Below are 26,136 nucleotides of genomic sequence, written 5' to 3'. Positions count from 1 at the left end.
CCTTGACTCCACCTTGAGCCACGTGGTTTGCCTACAGGATCGCATCTAACGTTTGCCACCACCCCGGAGTCAGACACCTGCCCCCATTTTGCTGAAGCGAGGGTTAGCAGGGCTTGAATCTCCCCTTAGGGGACCCCCTAAGGTCCCCGCTTTATCACGGCTGGTCCTGAAATCACACCGGTGGGGCCCCTCTGACTGGCTTGGCTCTACCTGAAATAAGGATTCGGACTTTCTTTAAAGGGGCTGAAGTTAAAACAGACCAACAGATCAAAGTCGCCGTGTTCAGACAACCCCGAACTGCCCCGATCTGCTGAAGGCCACTCGCCCTGTGTGCGTGCCTTGCCTTAAGGATGGGAAGTAACAGGACCATGAAATGCCAGGTGTTGCCAGGGAGAAGCTGGCAAACCACCTTCCGAGATGCCAACTGAAAACACCCTCAGCTGTAAAGACCCAACTGGAATGGCTCTTCCTTCTTTCCCCAAAGGCAAACCAGGACATCGAGAAAGCTGAGGAAGGGCCCTGATTTCTTTCTCTTTCCTTCCTTCCTTCCTCTCTTTCTTCTTTCTCTCCTTCCTTCCTTCTTTCCTTTTTCTTTTTTTAGATTTTTTATTTTTTGGCTGCACTGCGCAGCATGTGGGATCTTAGTTCCCCGACCAGGGATCGAACCCACACCCCCTGCGTTGCAAGCGCGGAGTGTTTAACCACTGGACCTCCAGGGAAGTCCTATGAGCCCTGATTTAAACCACGGTGGAAAGAGTTACCAGCGGGTTGGAGGACCACTGTTCTGAGCACAGAGGTACTGTTTTCCTGCTGCACCACGAGTGCATCACAGCCCCACCAAGATGACGGGACAAAGGTTAAGGACGGCTGATAAGCTGGGCAAGAGGTGGGGGCTGAGACGTTTGAGGCGTGGCAACGCTGGGAGGAGCAGCCCCGGGAAAGAGAGGAATGAATATGAGAAGCCCTCGCGCAGCGAGAGGGCTTCGCAGGCCAGCTAGCTAGAGCAAGTCGTTTTTCAAGAGAAGAAACCACCCAGAGGAAACTGGTCAAAATGCATGTTTTGAATTCAGACAGATGATCAATGTTGTTTCCCACGCACAGCCTGCCGCGACCCGCTACCTCTGCAGGCTTCGTCGGCTGCATGGACAATGGATGTTTCAAATTATACAGCGACATGAGCGGAGTTAAAATGCAACTCAAAAATCTGGCCAGCAGAGGCCCTGATTCCATCCTGAAATGAAGACTATTTGTGGGTATGTGTGCAAGTGTGCTCTCCATTTAGAAGAGACTTATTTCCAGTCCCTGAGGCGTCTGAAAGATTCCAGAATCGTGCACAGGTTTTTAGACTGCTTTCCGGAGAGGCTGATACACCAAGCAGTCACTATGCTGGGCTCTGACCACAGGTCACAGGCCTTTCGGGCAGTTGATGGAGAAGGTTCTCTGGGAGGGTACAAGGGGGAGGGGGGTGGTACATCACATAGCTCAGAGGAAGCTCCTCTGGGACCAGACATACCTACCATGGCGGCTGCCACGAAAACCCAAGTGGCCGAAACTGGCTTTGAATCCAAAGGTGCCCCCTAGATTCGGCCCAGCACACCTACCAGGGTCCAAGTTAAACCATTTACAGGCCCAGAAAGGTCACCTCTAGGAGACACTTAGGCAATAATCTGTCCTGGCAAAGAAAGAAGTGATTTGAAATCTTAATTGGCTGTGCAGAAAGAGGGTACAAGGAAACAGACCTTGCCGTGGTTACCGTATTGGTGTCTAGTACCCTCTGGGTGGGCTCGGCCGGTCAAACAGGTTCCACACTGTCTGAAACTCCTTCGTAGATAACGTCAGCCCGATGCACCTGGATGCTACCACAGTGGAAGACTCCCAACCTGGATGTGAAGGCTTCCTCACCGCTACTCTCCGCATCTGTGCGAGAACGTGGCACACAAGACGCGCTGCAAGAGTACGGCAACAGGCCCTTCCTCCAACGTGGACGTGGGGAGAAAGAAAGGGCAAATCTACTGCTTCCTTAAAAGAGAACGACTACCTAAAGCAAAGGTGCTACAAAAATGCACAAACCCTGGTTCTATCTCTTATCAACTGACAACGTAGACAAATGATCTAACCTCTCTGAGTCTCAGTGTCTGCACTCATAAAGACATACGATGATATGGACCATCCAAGACTGCGATAAAGTTAAGTAACACACAAGCACTCAGCACAGGGCGTTGCCCACAGCGAGGAGTGATATCCATTCCCTCAGAGGTTCACCTTCTACCAGTTCCAGAGTTGCAGTATACACTGACCTCTGGTACGCTGCAAATCCTTAACGATTCTGATTTCTCGACACACTTTTATTATAAATCAGTTCCAAGAGGGTAGAGACCTTGTTTATTAATTGCCATAATCCCAGTGCTAACTAAATCTCTGTGGTAGGAACACGCCGATAAAGCGGAGATGCCAACACTGTTTGGAACAACTCTGTATATTTACTTGCAGGTTTGTGTCCAGGCAGTGGGGTAGACACCTCTTTGTGTACCATTATTAGTGCCTGGTATCAAAAGTCTATGGCAGGGACTTCCCTGGCGGTCCAGTGCTTAAGACTCTGCGCTCCCAATGCAGGAGGCACGGGTTTGATCCCCGGTTGGGAAACTAAGATCCCGCATGCTGCACGGCACGGTAAAAAAAAAAAAAAAAAAAAGTCTATGGTAAGAATCCTCCTAATACAGGGGTTCTCAAACTTTTTGGTCTTAAAATTATTGATGATCCCAAAGAGCTTTTGTTTGCGTAGTTTTACAGCTGTCAGTATTTTCCATATTAGAAATTAAAACCGAGGATAAAGTAAATTTATTATCTAAAATAATGATAAACCCATCACATCAGTATAAATAGCGTATTTTTATGAAAAATAACCGTGTTCCAAAAAAAATTTAATGAGAAGAATACATAGCTTTACATTTTTGCAAATCTCTTTTAATGCCTGGATTTAGAAGGTGCTGGGGTTCTCTGCAGTCTGATTTTTGTTTTTTGGGTTTTTTAAATATTTATTTATTTGGTTGCACTGGGTCTTAGTCGCGGCAGGCGGGCTCCTTAGTTGCAGCATGCGAACTCTTAGTTGCGGCATGCGTGTGGGATCTAGTTCCTTGACCGGGGATAGAACCCAGGCCCCCTGCACTGGGAGTGTGGAGTCTTAACCACTGCGCCACCAGGGAAGTCCCTCTGCGGTCTGTTGTGATATCACACATCACGTATCCTCTAAGCCCAGAGAGAAAAAGAGTGAAAAAAGTCAACCTTATTATTGTTATAAAAATAGTTTGACCTCATGGACCCATGGAGAGGACATCAGGGATTCCTAAGCTTCCAAACTAGACTTTGAGACCCACTGTTTTACCAGTGACGGCAAGAAAACACACTATTTGTTGCTACTATTAAGGGTGGTTTTATCTGACAAACATCTGAATTTCAAATTTCAAAACTAAACCCAATTTTTCATCATGTGCCTCTGTGTATATGCCGTCATTCAGCTGGAATCTGACAGATAGTCTACTTAACGTGATGACAAGGATATATATTTGAGTGTGTGTGTGTGTCTGTGTGTGTGTAAAAAAACTTCCCAGGTAGGGGTGCTGCAAACCCGACCTCTCCCAAACTGACCTCATTATCCTTCCCCCAAACCTGCTCCTCAGTGGTGAGGAACTATAATGTTTTCAATGAAGCATAGTTTTCCTCTCCCCAAAGTCAAGTCCTGCAGGCCCAGGCCTGTACTGGCTCTCGGATCGCAGCTCACACCGAGAAAGCCCCCTTCCCTTCAGTTTCTCCTAGTCCCTTTTTCCCAGGCACATCCTAAAAAGCATGCTTCCCCCTCAGAGCCTTCTTTAGAAGAACGGTCCAAAATTCTTCTTGTCCCATCAAGCTTAAACCACACTGCTGCTTGGTAGGTTCAGAAACTTCGCAAGTGGATTTCTCTGTTACATGGAACCAGCCTGTGTTAATTTTCATTGTATCATTGAAAGAAATTGGAGAAGAGAATTTCATCAGTTTATGGTCATTTATAAAACTGTTTCTATTAAATTAGGTGTTGGCTTTGTGCCCCCTGTATACAGAGAGGCGGAGGCTAAGACACAGCATTACAAAGCAGATGATTTGATCAATTACAGGGCATCTCACCACTTTGCATCAAATGCTCTTTGGGAAGACCCACAGAAGGAAGGTCTTGGTGCCAAGGAAAAAACCGTGTTTCTCCTGTACAACTGGTTTGTTTTCATATCACAAGGGCCCTGTGAGTCTCATTATTAATCATTTCCCCTATTTGCTTTGTGCTAAGCTGACCAAAGCCATCTCTGAGGCCCACATCTAGCAAACGAGCTGGATTTCGTGACATTATTTTGTGTATCAACCTCACCCCAGCCTTTAGCTTACGTTTCTACTTTAGCCTTGATTCGTTTCCTTGTTTATTCACTCATTCATTCATTCATTCGTTTATATTTTCTTTTTAAATTATTTTTCCCCTCTCTTTTTAATTTTTCCCTCACTTATTTTAAATAATGTTGTACTATGCATATCTCTACGATCCCTTTTTGGAATGAAGCGGGGTATATATGAATAAGTAAACTGGGTAAAACTTCAACCTACTCCAAACCAAGCTTCCCCAGTGAGCCCTCGAGGAGATTGGGCCAAAATCAGTCGCGGGCATTTGTTTTCTCTGATCCATATTGTCAACTACATTTCTGGATACACGTGAGTGGTTACTTAACATTACACACTTCCAGCTACCACATACGTAACCCACTTTGAGGGTGTCAGTTTGCAGAGGCTCTCCTCAGATTAGAGGGAAGGAAGAACAACCCTGGGTAAGTTACATATCTTATCTTTACTCTCCACAAATACCTATGAAAAGCAACCACCAGGTGAGAAAACTAAGATGCACAAAGGTCCCATAATTTGCCCAAGGTGACACAGATCGCAAATGGTGACACCAGATTATGAAACCAGCCCTGTGGTACTCAAAAGCTCTCGGGGGTGGGTTCATCTGGTGAAAATTCAGGGAGCTGTCCCTTCATACTACGTGCACTTTTCTGTGAGCACGTTACACTTCAACAAAATGTTAAAAAGAAAAGAAAAAGGCCATGGGCTCTTCTGTATCTCAGTGTGAAGTCAATGTGACAATGACAGTGTGACAAAATTCGTATGGAGTAGAGCAGAAGACAAGGCAGGGGGTCACAGCATGGGCCCTGATGTTACTGCCTTAACTGGTCCACACTCGTGGGATTATTTTTAATGAATGAAACAGTAAACTTAATGAACAGATTCTTTCTTAGGTCTCCTCCACTCACATGCCCATTCTCCAAGGACACTGGGTCAGAGGGTACAACCCACATCTGTGTGCCTGAGGCCTCGATAATAAGGTCGGGGGCCTAGAAGATTAAAAAGTGATAAAGACGTTCACAACGATATGTACCTCTTCCTTTTATTATCTTTTTGTTAGGTTTTCTTCCTCTCCATTGAAAACCTGTACAAGAAAATGGAACATCCATGAGGAGATTTTCCACTTTGCTGGATGTGAAGCTCTCCAGCAGGCCTGGTAATAGTTCAGAAGAGTCTCTCTCATCATCCACTATTGTACATTTAGAAACATCGTAATTTTATCACTAGCCTAACTAACATATAATAAGGAAGGTAAATCTGCCTTTAAAAGGAAAGCCCTACTGGGACTTCCCTGGTGGCGCAGTGGTTAAGAATCCGCCTGCCAACGCGGGTTCGATCCCTGGTCTGGGAAGATCCCACACGCTGAGGAGCAACTAAGCCCGCAAGCCACAACTACTGAGCCCACGCGCCGCAACTACTGAAGCCCGCACGCTCTAGGGCCCGCGTGCTGCAACTACTGTGGCCACATGCTCAACTACCGAGCCTGCGTGCCACAAATACTGAGCCCGTGTGCTCAGAAAGCCCTACCACATGAAACATTTTGAAGTTGAAATTCTGAAATTCTTAGGGCTTATTCATGACATGATTCAGCTTGACAAGGGCGGTGCCGCGATAAAATCAGATCAAAGAGGTGGAAGGAAGGCACTGTGCTGGGTGCCGGTAACTGTGTCCTAGACTTGCCACTAACCAGTTACCTGGAACAAGTCTCTTAATGTGCAGGTTCTTCCTTCCCTCTTCAGTAAGATGGAGAAATTGAGCTGGATGATTTCTAAGGTTTCTTCATGACCAAACACTACAATTCTGAAGTGGCTCAAACATAATCATATTGGATTCCCTCTCTCTCTCTCTCTCTCTCTCTTTTTTAATTGGATAAAATTGCTTTACAATGTGGTGTTAGTTTCTTCTGTACAATGAAGTGAATCAGCTATGTGTATACCCTCTTGGACCTCCCCCATCCCACCCATCTAGGTCGTCACAGAGCACCGAGCTGAGCTCCCTGTGCTATAGAGCAGGTTCCCACTAGCTATCTACTTTACACATGGTAGTGTATTTATGTCAAACCTAATCTCCCAATTCGTCCCACCCTCCCTTTCCCCGTGTCCACGTGTCCATTCTCTACGACTACATCTCTATTCCTGCCCTGCAAATAGATTCACCTGCATAGGGCCCAATACCAGACACTCAACGTCCTCTCATGAAAATTAAGGAGCTGCTTAGAGCACAGAAGGCCAACCCGCCTCTGCGCAGTGGTAAGCAAATGGTGTATTTATGGGCAAAGCTAGGATGTTCCTTCAAAAACCAGTTCTGGGGGACTTCCCTCGTGGCACAGTGGTTAAGAATCTGCTTGCCAATGCAGGGGACACGGGTTTGATCCCTGGTTCGGGAAGATCCCACATGCCACAGAGGAACTAAGGCCATGCGCCACAGCTACTGAGCCCACGCGCCTAGAGCCCGTGCTCAGCAACAAGAGAAGCCGCCATAACAAAGAGTAGCCCCCGCTCGCCTCAACTAGAGAAAGCCCGCGCACAGCAACGAAGACTCAACGCAGCCATAAATTAATTAATTTAAAAAAAACAACCAAACAAAAGACACAGTTCTGGGCCTCCTCCAGTCCCTAGACATCCGTCAATCTTGTTATTGGCCATGAACCTGGCCATCGTCATATTAGCTCTGAAGGATTCTTACCTGGCGGGCCAGGCAGGGGCAACAGAACCAGGGGGCAAAGTGGGGAGGCCAAGTAAACGATGAATGACATCATAAGCCATTGAGAAGATCTCTTTAAACCTCAGAGTGATCTTAGTGACTGGACTGTCTGGGTCACTATCAGATGGAGAGTAATTCTCCTCTAGAAAACAGAAAATCCTATTTGATTGCATAGTCAGAAGCAGAACATAGAGTCGCTCAAAGCCAGGTTCTGGAGAGAGGTAAGCATTGTCTTCCTATCACAACCTGGACGCTGTATGACCACGGGCGAGCTTCTTTGTGTCTCTAAGTGTGTTCAGTCAATGATCAACAGAAGCCAATGAACAGGGTTCTTGTGAGGCATAAATGAAAAATTACCTGTAAACGCTCAGCACAGAGCCTGGCACAGGTTAACAATGGACAGAAGCCCCTCTATTCCACCCCACCATCCTCTCATCTATCCCTGGGCACCTGCTAAGAAGTTACGAGTTTGTCTGATACACTCTCATTTCCTGTATAAGCCCTCCTTTTGAGGAATCCCTACCAAAGCCACAGGGATTCTAAATGCTCCTAAGGCCTTGCTAAAGGAATGAATAATTTATAAGGCACAGGACACAATACCAAGGCACAGTTCGGATCCAAATAGACCCTTTAGGTCCATTTCTGCTAGTGTCCAGCTTATTCTGTAATTAACAAAGGGCAGGATTTTGCTTTGAGGATCCACAAAGAAAACGACAGTTCCGCATCAGATGTTCGACTCCGGGCAAGTTATTTAACCTCTCTGCGCCTCCGTTTCCTCTTCTGTAAAATGGGGCTAATAATAGTGGTCTACTCATAGATTTAAACATAAAGGGCCTGACGCATGGCACCTAAGAGGTGTCAGCGACCCTATATTAAACCTCTCTGAAATTGTCCATTAAATGGTAGGTGATCGATGAAAATCTGAGCCTACCACACCATCAATATTGTCACTAGGTCCCTGCCTGTCAGTACCACCAGGGAATCGTTTAAAATATGCAAATGCCTGCCTCCTCTTTTCCCCGGCTTGTCTTCTTCCCTTGGTCTAGATCAGGTCCAGGAACCTGCATTTTCAATGAACCCCCTGAGTCCCAGCAGATAATCACTGAAGCGACAGACACTGCCTGGAACACACTAGAGAAACTGGATCAGACGTTGGTGATTCCCCTCTCCCTCCAAGAAACGGATTTATGGTTTGGGTAAAAACCATTAAGAACACATTGGTTTTCTTGTTGGTTTCACTTTGAGTTTCTGCCTTCTGCGACACAAAATGAAATCATACAGAGCTTGGGGCTTCACCTCCCACGTGGGGCAGCACTGCCACGTGACCAGAGGGGTGAGAACTGAAACCAGAGGCAGACAAGTTGAGGGGAACCTATACAGAGAGAGAGGTACATATACACATGTATATTCCTTTCCCTTTCCTTTCTTCTTTAAAAAATGAGAACTCCTTAGAGACGTGTGTGACACGTGTGACAAAAGAACGGCAAATGAACAATGTGAGTTTTCACCCAGAGGATTGTCACTGGCAGTGGATGCAAGTCGAGGTGTGAAGCTGTGACTCCAATCTCAAAGGGTGTGGCATCTTTAGGACAGAATTTCGGGGAAAGGAAGAGCATTGGAAATAAAACGCGCGATCTCAAGCGCGTGATCAAGTATGGAACTAGAATGAGTTCATAGCTTGAAAAGAAACAACGAACTGAAAGCAGCTTGATATGCAAGATAAAATGAACCAGGCTGCCAAAACTCTCGTATGGGTTTCCACAACAGATGTCAATAGGATACAACCGTTTAAAATTATGCAAAATGGGAAAATGTTCAATCCCATGAAACCAAGTATGATGGGCAATCACCCAGATGGAAGTGTCCACATTTCTTGTCTGCTCCAAGAAGTATCTTATGCAACACGAGCACTTAATAATTCTTCATCAAAGATAACCATAATCAGCTCACAAAACATACTAAAGAAAAACACAATAATCTGTACACCCCCCAAAAAAGCTTTTAAAATACCATTTACAATAGCATCAAAATGGTTACGTTTCCCAGGAATATTATTACACATATTTCTGCATGTTATATATATATGTAGCAATGTATTTTTTATATATTATATATGGTTTTATACAGAACATTATAAAACTTTCTTGGGACGGTGAAGATGATATAAATAAGCATGAAGAAATCAGTGTTCGTGTATAATACTTATATAACATGGACTGACTATGTACCAGACAGTATCTTAAGCACCCTCCACATATTATATGCAACACATGTAGTCATTTAATCCCCTCAATTATCCTGTAAGGAAGGTACTATTACGATCCCTATTTTACAAATAAGGAAACTGAGGCTCACGGAGCTTCTGCAGGGCCACGTGGCCAGTGAAGAGTGGGGTCGGGATCTGCGCACAGGAAGGTGGGCGCCATTTTTTTTTTTTTTTTTTTTGGTGGTACGCGGGCCTCTCACTGCTGTGGCCTCTCCCGCTGCGGAGCACAGGCCTCGGACGCGCAGGCTCAGCGGCCATGGCTCACGGGCCTAGCCGCTCCGCGGCACGTGGGATCTTCCCGGACCGGGGCACGAACCCGTGTCCCCTGCATCGGCAGGCGGACTTTCAACCACTGCGCCACCAGGGAAGCCCCTTTTTTTTTTTTTTTTTTTTTATGGTTTGTTATTTTGGGCACCATTCTTTAAAGACTACACCCCGCCTTTCGATGTGGTGAACTCGCTGTTGTAAACACGTCAGGCCTACAAATTCAGTGCAGTCCTAATAATAACTCCAACAGGTTCTGTTAGGGAATTTGTTCTGTTTCTAAAATGTATATAGAAGGGCAAAAAGCCAAGAACACCAAGACATGCTTAATGGAAGCACAGGCCCTCCCAGGCATCAGGACTCACTGTGAGGCTGTGATAATTAAGGGATCGACAAAGAGACCAGTGGAGTTGAGTAGAGAGCACGGAAACAGACATAGCACAATGGCCACGTGGTTGATGACACAGGTGGTAAGTATTCCAGGTTACGTGGATACGTAAATAAATAGACAAATGGTACCTAAATAGACAAAAAACGAAAATAGTCTCCTACCTTAGAACATTCACAAAAATCAGTTTCAGATAAATAAAATACAATGAAATCACACGTGAAAGGCACAACTCTAGAGAATACAGGAGAATAGCTTCATGAACCTGGGAGAGGGAAGAATTTCTTCAACAAGATAGAAGGGACTTCCCCAGTGGCACGTGGTCAGGAGTCTGCCTGCCAACGCAGGGGACACGGGTTGGAGCCCTGGTCTGGGAGGATCCCCCATGCCGTGGAGCAACTAAACCCGTGCTCCACAACTACTGAGCCTGCGCTCTAGAGCCCGTGAGCCACAACTACTGAGCCCGTGTGCCACAACTAGGAAGCCCACGTGCCTAGAGCCTGTGCTCCACAACAAGAGAAGCCACTGCAATGAGAAGCCCGCGCACCGCAACGAAGAGTAGCCCCCGCTCGCCGCAACTAGAGAAAACCCACGTGCAGCAACAAAGACCCAACGCAGCCAAAAAGAAAGAGAGAAAGGCAGACAGGCAGGCAGGCAGGCAGGCAGGCATGAAGGAAGAAAGAAAGAAAAATATTGACCATAAAGGAAAAACATTGATAAATCTAATAATATTAAGAGTTTGTGAGCATGCAAAGGCATCGTAAATGGAATAATAAGACAAGTCAAGGTGGAAGGCGTTATTTGCAACACGTATAATCAACTAGAGACTCATTCCAAAATATATAAAGGAAGCCTACAAATTAGTAAGAAAAAGACAATCCATAGAAAAATGGGAAAGCTCTTAAGAAAAAGGAGTATCAAAATGGCCAATAAGCCTTGTTATTAATCGGGGAAAAGCAAATTAAAACCACAATACGACACCATTTCATATTCATCAGACCGGCAGAAATGACAAAGTCTAAGGATACCAAGTTCTGGTGAAGATGTGAAGCAGTAAGAACTCCCAATCGTTGTCAGAAGGAGCACAGACTGAACCAAGCACTTCGGAAAACAGGCTGGAGTTACAGTAAAGTTAAAATTACAAATACCCGCGACCCAACAATCCACCGCCCACGCCACACCACATGCACCCTAGAGAAACTTCTGCACAACGGTACTAGAAGCCATATATATATATATAAATGCTCTTGACGGCCTTTGTCGTAGGACCCAAAAGCTGCAAACAGCTCCAATGGCCACATCAACGGGACAGGAACCCCAAACAACAACAGCGACTGAACCACAGGTCCAGGCATCAGCGTGGCTAAGTCTTGTGATTATATCGTTGATGAAAACAAACAGGTAAAATGTAATATACACCAAGCACTTGCAAAACTAAATGATGTCATTTAAGGATACCTACACAGCTGTAAACTTCCTACGGACGGAAGAGGGAGGTGGTTTTAAAGCGGAGAACATTCTAAGGCTATGTTCTATTGCTGAATGTGGATGGGGGTTACATGCATGTCCACTTGCTAATTAAAACATATATATATATTTTTTTAATACTCTTCTGCATATATGCTATATATCAAAACTTCTGATTATCCTCTTAAGAAGGTGCAATACTGCCTATGTCCTGATTAGGAAAGAGGCCTGCTTTTTAAAAAGAAAAGCACGGGCTTCCCTGGTGGCGCAGTGGTTGAGAGTCCGCCTGCCGATGCAGGGGACACGGGTTCGTGCCCCGGTCCAGGAAGATCCCACATGCCACGGAGCGGCTGCGCCCGTGAGCCATGGCCGCTGAGCCTGTGCGTCCGGAGCCTGTGCTCCGCAACAGGAGAGGCCACAGCAGTGAGAGGCCCACGTACCACAAAACAAACAAACAAACAAATAAAGAGAAAAGCACATCACAAGCAAACATTTCAAATGTAAAAAACTGGAAGACGTATTCCAAAAGATAGTCCATCAAAGACAGAATGAATGTTCGATTACAAGGAACCCTAAGTAAGAGTAATAACAGCTCACCAAAGTCTGATTATACCACAATTTTTATAAAAGTCAAAAGGTGAAGGCTGATAATTAACGTGGATGTTGGATTCGATGACACATTGGAGGAATTACCATCAAAATAATTAGAAAAGCGGTAACAAATGCAGAGCGAATACCTGATGATGGTTTAGTCACATTTCAAAGGCAAGCTATAAAATTTAAATATGCAAAATGAATACTTTTCATGATTCTTTTATATTTCTTCATCTTTTGCCTTAAAAAAAAAATTCAGAGCCTTTACCCAGACCTAAGACTTTCCACTCTGACTGAAACTAAGTACAGAACTCTATAGAAAGTACCAATTATTTCCCTGAATGTCTAAACTCACACTCTAACAGCAAATAGATTTCTGCTCAGCCGAAGTTTTCTGAAAATGGTCTGCATTTGTTTTTACCAGGAGGCCACTTAAATCTTACCCACTTGTTTAGCTGCAAGGATTGAAACAAAATGTTTGCTTGCAAAACAAACACTGGTTTTAAAATTCTCCACTTGGGCTGCCGGGTAAAACACTTGTTTACTGAAACAAATGTTTTATTTGGAAAACGCCTGCCAGTGTGGACACTTTCCAAGAAATACACCAGGATGTACTAGGATGGTGATGTCACGCCCTTGATAGAAGTTGGCATTTTAGGGTAACTGCACAAAGTTTACTTTCAGAGAATAGAACAACAATGGGAAAACCAATCCGCTTTTTAAAAAAAATCCAAGGCCTAAAATGCTTTTACTGGGTCATTACATAGGCCAGTTCAATCCCCCCAAAGCTAATCTCTTTATACAATCAAATTAGTTTTATAAATGACATAATAAGTATCATCATCATCATCATCATCATTATTTTAGAGCTAAGCCTCTTCCTTTAGATTCATTCTATGCCTTCTGGCTCCCCTATGTGACATGGCATGAAAAACCATTTCCATCTCTTAATAAGATACGCTAGAACCCTGAAATGCCATTATTAACCACAAAATAGGATTGAGCATAGCCAAGTCTAACTTGAAAACCAGCCACGGAGATTTACTTTCTTAAGTACGGAAAGAAAACATCCCAAAAGATATTCTTGGGACCCTGTGGTTAGTTTCATATGGCGGCTCCAGTAAACACATTACATTTGACCAAATAGGATTCCGCTCCCCACCCCGCGCCCCAGAAAGCTTAGGAATTTTCATGAGTATTTTCCTGCTAAGGTTAGGCACTAAGAAATAAAATAGATCATTTTTATAGTCCATAATAATGGACTTTTAAAAAGTACATCCCAGGGCTTCCCCGGTGGCGCAGTGGTTGAGAGTCCGCCTGCCGATGCAGGGGACGCGGGTTCGTGCCCCGGTGCGGGAAGATCCCACGTGCCGCGGAGCGGCTGGGCCCGTGAGCCATGGCCGCTGAGCCTGCGCGTCCGGAGCCTGTGCTCCGCAACGGGAGAGGCCACAACAGTGAGAGGCCCGCGTACCGCAAAAAAAAAAAAAAAAAAAAAAAAATACATCCCAAACTTTCAAAAAGTACATCCCCCATCTTTAAAAAACACCTTGCATATATCCTAGCATATGTATATTTTAATTTATAAACTGTATACTACTCTTAGGCATTACGAAACATATACAAGAATGCACAATGCAAAGGACTTAATAGACATTTCTCTAAAGAAAACATACTACTGACCAATAAGCACATGAAAAGATGCTCAGTATCATTAGTCATCAGGGAAATGGAAATCAAAGCCACAAGATACCACTTCAGATCCACTGGGGTGGCTATAATAAAGAAATGGAAAATAACAAGGGCTGGGAACGATGTGGAGAAATTGCAACCCTCGTATATTGCTACTGGGAATATAAATTGGTACAGCCACGGGGGAGAACAGTTCGGCAGTTCTTCAAAATGTTAAACGTGGAGCTACCACATGACCCAGCAATTCCAGTGTTAGGTAAATATTCAACATATACCCAAAAGCACTGAACACAGGGATTTCCACTGACACTTTTATACCCATGTTCACAGCAGCATTATTCAAAATAGCCAGTGTGGAAACAACCCAAATGTCCATCAACTGATGAACAGATAAACAAAATGTACTATACACAGTCAATATCATAGGATATAATTCAGCCATAAAAAGAAATGAAGTACTAACACATGACACAGCATAGATGAGCTCTGAAAATATTATGCAAAAAAATAAGCCGGACCTCAAAGGACATACATTGTATGATTCCACTCGTAAGAAATATCTAGAACAGGCATACGAGACAAAGTAGATTAGAGAGTCAAGATGGACGTGGGGAGTTGTTGCTTAATGGGTGCAGGTTTCTGTCTGGGGTGATGACAAATTTTGGAAATAGACAGCGGTGATGGTTGCACAACATTGTGAATGTAATGAATGCCACTGAATTGTACCCTTAAAAATGATCATGACAGCAAATCTTACGTTATATCTTTTTTACCACAATTTTAACAAACTGAAAAAAAGAAAAAAGGACAAGCTAAAAATACAATTGAGGTTCTAATATTTTCTTCTCAAATTCCAGTGGGCGACCTGGCACACTCCAGGGCTGGGTAGAGGCAGAGCTTCCAAAGCCAAAGCAAGAATTAGTGAATTGAATGTGGGACAGAGGGAATATTGGGGAGAGAATATACGAGAAAGCCTACAGCTCAGAAAGAATTGTATTTTTAATTCCAAAGGAAAGAGGACCTCATTCTGTAGCCTTTGCATAGAACTAAATGCAAACCACCTGCGAGTTCTCGCCATCCCTCACTCCACACACTTGCATGTCTGAGTCACTGCAAAAACACCAGGAAAACCCTCTTCACTTCTCCTGCAAAGCGTCCATTCGAATCTAGCTCACTCGGTGTGAGGGCTGAGGTTCTGCCTTACGAAGCAGACTGTGCTTTTGCCATTGTTTTACCGTCTCAGGTAAGACCCAAGTCCAACATAAAATACTCCTTCTCAAAGCTGTTTTCAAAGTCATTTTCATCACTTTCCCCCCCTTGGGCTCAAGAGGATCAATTATGGGGAAAAGTGACAGGAAACAATAAAAAGATTAACAGCTCAACATCAAGAAGCAACTCTACTGCCTATGCTGGATGTGTGGAATACGAGGCTGGCCCAGAACCAAGGTAATCAAAGGGAAAACACAGCCGAGTTTGAGGCCTCGGCTGACATTTCAGGAGGGTGAAGGCCCTGTTCAACACAGAAATGACAACGCGAAGGGCACGGTGATGGAGCAGGAAGGTTCTGTACTGACACACAGCACAGAAATGTCCCACATTCGGCATCACAGGGTTTCACCGTAAGACAGGCACCTGTCGACTGCTGGACTGTCTACTTTAAAAGCTGGACTATTTTTCTAGTAAAATGTAAGAACTCAGCTTTAAAAGAAAACAAAATTGAGATATGTTAGACTCCCAGGACCATCTGAACTTTCATTTTCTGTAGATTAATGACGGAGCAACATGAATTAACTGCTGCTTTCCTTTGGCAAGTCAGCTGAAGCTCGTGGCTTCAAGGACAAACATGCTCTAAAACTGCAGTACAGAACTGTTGATTCATATCCTTCAAATCTCTCGAGTGACTGTACCTTATAAAAAATAACTCCTTGACCCTCAAAGTAATCCTTTACTGAAAGCTCTCGTCTGAAATCTGTATTTCAATACCATCAGAGTGCAAAGTATTCAAAAATCTACATAAAGACTGCTTCTAGGACCTCCCTGGTGGCGCAGTGGTTAAGAATCCGCCTGCATTGGCAGGGGACACAGGTTCGACCTCTGGTCCGGGAAGATCCCACATGCCACAGAGCAACTCTGCCCGCGCGCCACAACTACCGAGCCTGCGCTGTAGAGCCCGCGAGCCACAACTACTAAAGCCCGCGCGCCTGGAGCCCGTGCTCCGCAACAAGAGAAGCCACCGCAATGAGAAGCCCGCGCACCGCAACGAAGAGCAGCCCCCGCTCGCCGCAGCTAGAGAAAAGCCTGCGCGCAGCAACGAAAACCCAACGCAGCCAAAAATAAATATATTTTTTTAAAAGACTGCTTCTAAACAGAATTCAGTAAATTATATTGGTGTCATGCGTGGGCGCGGGATTGTGAATATTAGGTATCCATACAAAAGAAACCATCTTCCAAGTTCTTCGTGAAATTCTAATTGCCTTTGCCTGTTATTGCTACCGTAGGAAAACCTTCCACTGGTAATTCAGTCCTACTATGAAATCTTGGCTTTTAAAAGATGAGTTCTCCAAATGCAGAGAAACATATGAGGATTCTTGTTTCAAAGTGTTCCGTTTTAGTCCCAATGCTGATATTGCTTCAAAACTCTTTTCTCAAGGCCCTCTAGCATGCTATATGAAAAAAACGTTGCCAAGCTGGTTTTTAACACATCTTCACAGGGCTGATAAGCAAAAGTTTACTAAAGCAGTTTGGAATAAGATAAACTCAGAGCCGTTCTGTTAAGTTTTCTCAAATTCAGCAGCACTTTTTAAACGGAGGGTTGTTAAACAAGCCATCAATTCCCAAAGCTGTGAGAGAGAAAACAAGCATCTCTCCTTTGGTAAAACACGAACCCACAGCTTCTTTGGAACTGCGGCTGACATCCTGTTGGACTGAGCAGCTTGAAACCTGTTTTGTGGGTATTAGGAATGAGTGCAAACAGTAAGGGGTTGTGAAAATAAATTTTCTAATGGGGGGAAAAAAGTGAACAGCAATCATGTCTCCAATCTTTCTTGTGAATCTTACCTATTTAGCCTTAAAAATCGTTCTATTTACCATGTGATCATTGACATGCTCATAAATTTAGAGGTTCTTGCTCATTTAGAAGTTTTTTGGCTGTTAATACCCATATTTTCATAAATAATAATAAGATACATGTCACTAGGAGAACTAGGACAACAGCAGTAAATACTACCTACCCCTCAGTGTGATCAAGAGAATGCAAAACGTGTACAAAACTCTATACACGCCGCAGAATACACAAAACAAACTCTGGAGACGCTAGAAAACCGTGTAAATTAGATGCTGTAAATTCTCATTTGAGCTCTTTCATTTTACACTCAGAGCTTCAAGAAGACTTTAAAATCTGTGTATCAAGATGCTAGCCATAATGGAAAAGGATATGAAAAAAATATATACATATATGTATAACTGAGTCACTTTGCTATACAGAAGAAATTAATACAACATTGTACATCAACTATATTTCAATAAAAATTTTAAAAATTAAAAAGAAAATGATGCTAGCCCAATTTCTGGCTTCTTAAAGAAATCTCAAGCACAAAATCGCCTTTTCCCCCCTGTAGTCTAACTTCACAAATACCTGCTGAAAAGGATGTTCTCGGACAAGCCCATCCCGCAGACGGGCCATCCATCTACCTGCCATCTCTCCCCTCTCACATGAGTGCTCTAAGGGTCTGCATCTTATACCATCCTCTCTCACTCACAGTTTCTTGAGTACCTTGGGTTTCATTTTCTGATATGTTTAGAATACTCCCTTATATTCTAAATGAAGTTCAAGGCCTAGATTCCATTGCATAACAACGTGAATGTGCTTAACAGTACTGAACTGCACACTTAAAGTTGTTGAAGATGGTCCATTTTATGTTATATGTACTTTACCACAATTAAAAAAAAACACAACAACCCTGATTCCATCATTTTCTACTGTTGTTTGGTAGGGGTAAAGTAAAAGGTCAACGAGAAAAAAACCCCACCACTGGCTTCTGCAGGGAGAGGATGCTGCCCCTCCAACCTCCACCATGAATTTTAATCATTAGTGTCTGCCTGCTAGTGCACCAGACATGTAATGATACGGACATGAGAATTTGTCTCTTTATAGCTTATAAACAGGAAAGGATAAAAAAGAGCAAATGACACCTTGCAGCCGGATAATCGGCACCTGGTTAACTGGAAGTGACAAAATGTCTGCTGCCGCTCAAAAGGACAGACATTTGTTTTTTGTGACAATAAAGCAATGAGATACACAGATAGACAAGTATTCCTTGGAAAAGGTGTGAACGGTCATCACCCTTTAGAAATCCAGCCCTGAATTCCTGACTCGCCATTCTCTCTAAACTGGACTGGTTCTCTCTAAACTCTAGACTGCTGTTTAGAACTCACAGCTTGCCCCGCCTTACCTCTGACTACTCAGCTCCCTTGAAGAGGATAAGCCAATCAGTCAGTCTCCTCCCGAGAATATTGCCAAATACCAGGCCCGGGGTCTACGTATCCAAAGGTACAGGAAGTAGTCTGCCCAGGGCCCGGTCTATTGCATCATCTCGACATACTTCGATGGACAGAGTGTGAGTCAGCCCCGAACACAGCGCTTCAACCCCAAACCTGCTTCCTACCTAGCAGGGCAGAGCTCTTCTGACACATCCATCCAGGCTTGCAAACCCATGCTAAGTTTGTAAAGCAGCAGGTCCTCTGGATATAAATACAACTTCCAGCATTGCCTATCAATGGCTGTCCATCAGATACAAAAGCACAAGAACAGGTTGAAACTAACACGTGAAAAGGAAGAACTCTTGCTCTCCTGGGGAGAGACGGGAGGCTCCCGGGAGGTCTCAGGTTGTAGAACACACTGACGGAGGCACTGGTTCCCCAAGAGGAATCTGTATCAGAGTGGCCTGTAACGCTTATATAACACACAGCCTGCCAGCCCGGGAGATTCTGATTCAGTGCCTATGGGGTTGTACCCCTTAATCTGTTGAGCCGGGTTTGGGAGCTACTGGGTAAAGTACTTGGGTTACCACAATGCTGATTCAGTAGATTGGCTCTAACTAAAGCCTCAGGAATGACTACCTTCCAGTGCTTTACAAGGAAGGAGGAGAATCTTTTTTTTTTTTTTTTTTTGCTGCACGGTTTGAGGGATCTTAGTTCCCCCACCAGGGATCGAACTTGTACCCCTGTAGTGGAAGCACAGAGTCCTGACCACTGGACCACCAGGGAATTCCCAGGAGAATTTTGGAATGTATACATATGTATATAGGTATATATATAAATTCTAATCATGAATGTACCCTAAAATTCGTCCTTTGCCACCAAGTTCAAATTTAGGACCAATCATCACTTACTTCTCTGTAGATGACTCATCCTCTACTTTCAGCCAAGACCCATCCATCCTCCCTAAATCACCTAAACCCAGCTGCCAATCACGGCTTCCAATTCCACTTCTGAAATCAACCCTTCAATTTACCTTAAACACTGCCTTCCTGTTCCAATTTCTGTTCATAGTACCACCTGCCAAGGCATCTAGATTTAAATCCGCAGTCATCTTGGATGCTTCAGGTCCACAACCAAACACTATAAAGTACTGTCAATTTTCCATTTATAACAACTCACGGGACTTCCCTGGTGGCGCAGTGGTTAAGAATCCGCCCGCCAATGCAGGGGACACGGGTTCCAGCCCTGGTCTGGGAAGATCCCACATGCCTCAGAGCAACTAAGCCCGGGTGCCACAACTACTAAGCCCACGCGTCACAACTACTGAAGCCCACGCGCCTAGAGCCCGTGCTCCGCAACATGAGAAGCCACTGCAATGAGAAGCCCAGGCACCGCAATGAAGAGTAGACCCCGCTCACTGCAACTAGAGAAAGCCCGTGCACAGCAACGAAGACCCCATGCAGCCAAAAATAAATAAATAAGATAAATAAAAGAAAATAAATAACTCTCCAAGCATCGCCTTCCAACCAAAGTCCCACTGATACAACCCTTGTCCAGGCCCTTGGGTCCCAGTGGCAATAGCCACTCATGGTCCCTGACCTCCCATTCCCAACAAAACGCACAAGATTAACCTTCCCCAAATCCAACAGTGACCACGTATTTTCCTTGCTCAAAATCCTGTCACAATTCCCCATTACCTGCAGATGAAGTCCTAACACCAACAGTGGCCCAGGCATTCAAGGTCCCTAACTGGTCTGTCCCTAAACCTATCATTCAAATGACAAAGTTCATACTTGATCCATCTCCAGGAGCAAAGACGATCCATTCAAATTCCCCCAATGTTCCCTGCGACTTCCTGCCTCGCGGCTTATCTTCCTTCTACCACTAGGAAGGTCTGTCTTTCTCTAGCTATTAAAATCATGTCCACCCTGTACGGCCTAAGTTCAAGTTCTACCAACTCCCTCGGGAGCACTTCCTGATGGCTGCCACCTCACAGCTACCCAGGACACGCCCAGCACTGCCACATCTGAGCCTTTGCTAAGTAAGGGTTTGCCCTCTCCCTTTTACCTTCCCTTTCGCCCTCTGCCCTCTGCCCCTCCCTGGAAGTTCCTGAGCACTTTGCGCCTGACTTTTCATTGACAGTCAATTGTACACTAGCTGTCTGGCAAGATCTCCCTAAAAAAGAGCAAACCCTCATTCTTACACGGAAACAATACAGGTTCACTGCTACTATTTTAGAGAATAAATAGAAGGAAAAGAATGTTTTTAATCTCTCATTCTACTTCTCGACTCATTTTAACTTTCATCTATGCATCCATCATCTCTTCTTAGGCATACAGGCACATATTTTTTCCTGGTGTTTTAACTCCTGACCTGTTAAACTTCTTATATTTATCATCTAGCTGTAACCACCCCCAACTAAAACGTATTAGACTTCCGTCTTTTTAGGAACATGAACATGCCTCTCTCCACTGTGTAATCTCTAACACAGCGCTAGACGAAATAGGTGGCTAAAATGTTTAAAGCACATGTTCACTGAAAAAAATATTTTGGGGGTAGCAGTGAGTAAACAGTTACAAATGCATTGTCCAAAATAATCTATGTGGAAACCTGCTACACATAGGCAATTTCTTGAAAAGTGCCCCCCAAATTATGTAACACGTTTTAAATATACAAGAACACACAATATTAAGGACTCTATTGTCAATCCTTTCTTAACAGATATTTATTCCTTAATTTAACTTGCTTTATAGATCTGATTTATAACTAAAATGAAGATCACCCTACATAGAAATGTTTCATGAATGTAGAAGAAATTGAGGCGTGGGGAGAAGGGATGGGGGGGAAAAGGAAGTCTGCCACTTCATTTTTTACTTAAATTTTCAATTCATTTCTATAGCAACAATGCTGGTTTGAACCAAGATTTGACAGTCTCATTATCTCACACAGAAGGAAATCATGCTCCCTAACAGGGTGACCAAATCTAAGATCATGAACGTCTTCATTTTTTTTTCAAGTTTCCAGAAAAGTTCTGCATAACTCTGCCACTTTCATTCAAATGCAAGACTATCCAGGGTATGGAATTGGTCCGTTTCCAGCTTCAGCTGTTGTACAGTTCAGGAAAACACCATAAGCGAAAATAAAGACTTTTGCCAGTTGAACTGAAGATCCTCTATCTAGAAAGTAATAGAAAAAGTCCAGTCTACTACCCCAAAGCAGATCAAGCATTATTATTCTTACTCCCATTTTACTGAGAAAACACAACAAAGTTAAAAAATAAAATAAAAATAGACTAGGGATGGTTAGATCTCCACAAAAGTTTTCATCACAAAATAACCTCCTCTTTTACATATAAACGTAGACTATGATTCAATGTACCGAAATTCAACTGACCAGTTTTTGCTTCCTATGAATATAGACTCTTTCATGCAAAATGCATCTCAATTTAGTTTTCTTTCTCTAGGGTTGCTTTGGAAACAGAAATTTACATTAAGTGCTAAGTCAGCTAGCTTTTCTTCGGCTAACTCTTAGGATCTCTCTAGAGGATAACACACCCCTCCTGGCTTCTTGAGTAAAACTCCAGCAGTTTCTTTGGGGCCTGAAGCTTCGCAGCTTTCTGGGCCTTGGTTCCGCAGCCCTAGCCTGCCCTCTGTAACTGAGGTCTCCTGGACCAAACCAGCAGAGGAAAAATGCGACAGCTCTCTGGAAAGGTGCTCAAGAAGGGTTCGGGCTGCACTGCTTCGCAACCTCATTGCTTACTGTTATTTCTTCCTTGACTCCGCTTGCATCACCAGCACCCAAACCCAAAGCCCATCTCTTTAAAAGCTGGACCCTCCCTCTCCTAATCACATGCTCGGGGTGTGAGGTGCCGCTGGGCTCCGGAGGGAACTAACTGGACTGCTCTCATTTCTCCTGCTTTGAGGAGGGTGGAGTGTGGGGGGGTTTTGCTGATTTTTTTCTTCTCCTTTTAATAAAGGCCTTTCCATGTTTGTTTCTCAGGCCTTCCTCAAATACAAAACTGTCACTGTCCCTGTCCCCTGCTCCTTCCGACTCGAAGGTACCAACTTCAAAGGGAGCGTTTGCTAAGAACGTTGGTAAACTTACGGCAGCCCGGGCCTGCATTTGGGAGACTCAAACTCTAACGCAAAGATGTTGAATTTATGTTCTCTGAGACGGCAGGAAAACAAACAAACAAACACACAAGAAGCAGGGCAAAAACCCACCTCCTCTCCAGCTTTTCTTTCACGTCTTGGTTCAGTAACAAGAAAAGTTAATCCGCTCCCTAGTGCAACTGCCGCCTCTTCACCCTCAGGCTCACCTAGAACATTCACTGCATCCTCCCATCCAAGCCAAGCTCGGTTACTGAGGCAACTAAGTTTTTCTTCCCAAAGGGTCACAGGGAAACACATCCCTCGGGATCCCCTGGTAACCGTCCACCGATAAGGCTGGGGAACCACAACGGCAAAAGACTCGCTTTCCAAGGCTTGCGCGGGCCGCCGCTGCCGGTATGGGGGCGGGGGAGGAGGTGCGTGCGGGTGCGCAGCGTCCAGTTACATTCCTGACCCACTTTCGCATCCCCTCCCTCCCCCTCCTCTTCCTCCTCCTCCCGGGCAGGCCGCGAGGGCACCAGCGCCCCGGAGAGCCACCCGCGAGCTCTCCCTAGGCCGCCGCGGGCGGGGTGCGCGCGGCGTCGGGCTCCGCGGGGGACCGGGAGGGAGGGGGAGAAGGGAGGGAGGGAGGGAGCCCGCCGCCACCCCCACCCCACCTCCACCCCGGCTTCCCCTGCGCGGCCCCTCCCCCGTCACATGGGCTCGCGAGCACCTGTTGGCGACCTCAGCCCCTTAGCGGAGCCCCTCCCGCCTGCCTGGCGAAAACCCCCGCGGGAGGCGATGGGAACACTGCCCGGTTCTCGCTCTGCAAACCCCGCTTCGCCCGGGGAGGGCGCGGGGGTCGGGGGGCGACCCCTACCCAACTGCTCAGCTTTACAAAGTGCGAAAGCGCCCTGGTCGCGCGGCTATCCGCCCGCCGCCGCTTCCCCCTCCCTGGGACGGAGCGGGGAGGTGGGGCGCGCCCGCCCCCAACCCGACTCCGCTGGAAACCTGGGCTCCGGGCGGGGATGCTGCCGAGTCCGGGCCGGGGCGGCGGGGGCGAGGGCAGGCAGCGGGTGGCGACGGGTGGGGTGTGTGTTTCGAGTCGCCGAGTCCAGGAAGGGGGCGGGAAGCTGCCGTCTCAGCTGCAACTTCTGAGCGTGCAAAGCAACTCAGCAACTTTGCCTGCGCCGCGCCCCTCCCCCGCGCCGCCGGCCGGGCCGGGGGCTGCGCTGTGCCTGGGGCCCCGGCGACAGGCCCGGCGGGGAGCAGATCGGGGTGCAGGCGAGCGGGCCGGGGGCCGGGCCCGGGCTGCAGAAGTGGCCCGGCCGCCTCGGGGTAAGACTGGGGAGCGCCGCCCGGTCCCGGCGCCGCGCACGCCCCCCGCCGCCCCCACCGGGCCCGTCGCGCCCGCCGCCGGACTGTGCGCCGGGAAGGGGGCGGAGGATGGCTGCGGAGCCATGGAAACTACCGGGTGGATAAATAAGGAGAGGGCCGCGCGGGGCCGTCCCGAGCTGCCAGCATCTCGGCGGCGGATGCGGCGCCCCGGGAAGCGCGGCCGAGCTCGCACAAGTGTCCCTCCCGCCCGGAGGGAGGCCAGCGGTGGAGACCGGTCCCCGGAGGGGAGAGGGCTGCGAGGTGGAGGGCAAGGCGAGGGTGAAGGTGACCCGGGCCTCCCGGGGTCAGCGGCTGTTTGTTCCGGTCCCGAAGGACGGCGCGAGGCCCCTGCCGGTCCTGCCAGCCCGGAGGCCTGGGGAAAGCCCCAACTTCGCGTCCAGAAAGATAGACTCGTCCGGTTCAGGCATTCGGAGGGGCTGAACTTGGGCATCAGGGGAAGATGGAAAGCCTGGGCCAGCCTGGGGTGGGACACCCCGGCCCCGAAGCCCTGCCCGCACACCCTCCGGAGGCGGATTGGCAAGATGGGGAAGGATGGAAACGGGCTGACTTGTGTCGGGCCCTTGCACTCTTGTACGGGGAGCCTGCACAGCCCGGCCCGGCGCCGCCCCCTTCCTCTGGAAGCCGATTTACGAATCCTCCAACCTCCTCCCAGCACTCACAAACTTCATCTGACTCACTGTGGAGTTACTGATGCTTTACGCCCAAACCTATTGCTTGGGAAGTGCTAGGGATTTTTTTTTTTTTTTTTTTTTTTTTTGCGGTACTCGGGCCTCTCACAGTTGTGGCCTCTCCGGCTGCGGAGCACAGGCTCCGGACGCGCAGGCTCAGCGGCCATGGCTCACGGGCCCAGCCGCTCCGCGGCATGTGGGATCTTCCCAGACCGGGGCACGAACCCGTGTCCCCTGCATCGGCAGGAGGACTCTCAACCACTGCGCCACCAGGGAAGCCCAGTGCTAGGGATTTTAATCGTGGGTTAGGAAATTGAGTCACTTCAGGGTGTGGGGCTCTTTCTTAAAAAAATTTATTTATTTGGCTGTGCCGGGTCTTAGTTGCAGCATGTGGGATTTGTTCCCTGACCAGGGATGCAACCCGGGTCCCCTGCATTGGGAGAACGGAATCTTAGCCACTGGACCGCCGGGGAAGCCCCAGGGTGTGGGGCTCTTGAGAGGCAAAGGGGTGGCTTCGGGTGAAAGTCAGCTACCTGTCACCCCGCAGGATGATTTAATTACATGACTTCTTAATTTAAAGAACTTTACAAGCTGATTGAGGACAGCTGGACAGTTAGATTCTGATGTGAACCTGGAAGTTACTTTTTAACTGAACAAGGTCTATTTTGCACCAAAAACGAGTGAGCAGTACACTGGTCCCTTGGTATCAGGGGTATTGGCTCCTGGAACCCCCGCCAAATCCAAAATCCAGGGGTCCTCAAGACTCATGTAAAATGGTGTGATATTTGCATATAACGGATGCACATCCTCCCCTGTACTTCAGATCACCTCTGGATTACTTATAATACCTAATGTAATATAATTATAAATAAAATAAATGTTCTGTAGATAGTTGTTGGCCTTCAGCAAATGCAAATTTTGCTTTTTGGAACTTTCTGGAAATTTTTTTTTTCAAGCATTTTCTATTCGAGGTTGATTGACTCCAAAGGTTACAGGGAGGGCCAATTATCTTTTTTTTTAACCTCAAAATTTTTAGTTCTTTTACTTCTTAATGGGAAAAAAATACCCTTTTACTGTCTTCCTCTGGAATAATTGTACAAGCTCTAGGCTAAAGCGTAGCTTCCAGAGTGTTCCAGAGAACACCAGATCCTCAGTATGTCCATAGGTGATGTTTGAAAAAAGGTTCACGTTTCATCTATTCCAAGATGCACATATTTTCAAATTTTGACATCTCTAATGTCCTATTTGGTAGCATCACTGAGTCCTAGTTTAACTGGAACCGTTTTTTTAGGGGGACATGAAATTAGGAAGTTTGAGAAATGCTGAGTTAAACAACTATATTTGTTATACAACCAAGAAATGCAACAAATAGCTTTATAGCAAGGCCTTTCAGAGTCTTCCGTGTGCTAAGGTGTTTGGGAATCACCAAGAAGAGGTTATGCAGACTTTCCTAAATGTATCTGTCCAGTCACTGGTTTTGTGAGCATCGTTGCTGAGGACTCATTTTCCTTTCAGGAAATGCTGCTCTAGGGGTTGTCCCAGATTGGAACACAGTGAAGGGAAATGTTCACATTTCAAAACTGTGCCTGCGGATAATCTGGAATCTTTAAGTGATAAACTAAACTTAGTGACCTAACAAAAAAGAAAGAGCCCATTTAAGGAAATCATAGGCAGAACTCTTCCCATTCAGCTGCAGTAGAAACTGAATCGGGAGCA

General features: G+C 46.1%; 1 protein-coding gene across 2 annotated transcripts in view; it reads right to left on the bottom strand.

Annotated features, from left to right (window-relative positions):
* Nucleotides 1-23,470, bottom strand: part of RREB1 (ras responsive element binding protein 1) — a 177,573-nt gene extending 154,103 nt beyond the window's left edge. Inside the window, exon 1 of one of the 2 annotated variants that reach the window (XM_079933232.1) lies at nucleotides 23,088-23,470. The gene's annotated coding sequence lies outside the window, so the exon portion shown is untranslated. Of the gene's footprint in view, nucleotides 1-22,489; nucleotides 23,062-23,087 lie in introns of those variants that run through there. The other variant, XM_079933233.1, reaches the window with a different exon arrangement.
* Between the last annotated feature and the right edge of the window lie 2,666 nt (nucleotides 23,471-26,136).

The sequence above is a fragment of the Stenella coeruleoalba genome (assembly GCF_951394435.1).
Source record: "Stenella coeruleoalba genome assembly, chromosome: 10".
Classification (NCBI taxonomy): Eukaryota; Metazoa; Chordata; class Mammalia; order Artiodactyla; family Delphinidae; genus Stenella; species Stenella coeruleoalba.
This window is presented reverse-complemented; position numbering and strand designations above follow the sequence as displayed.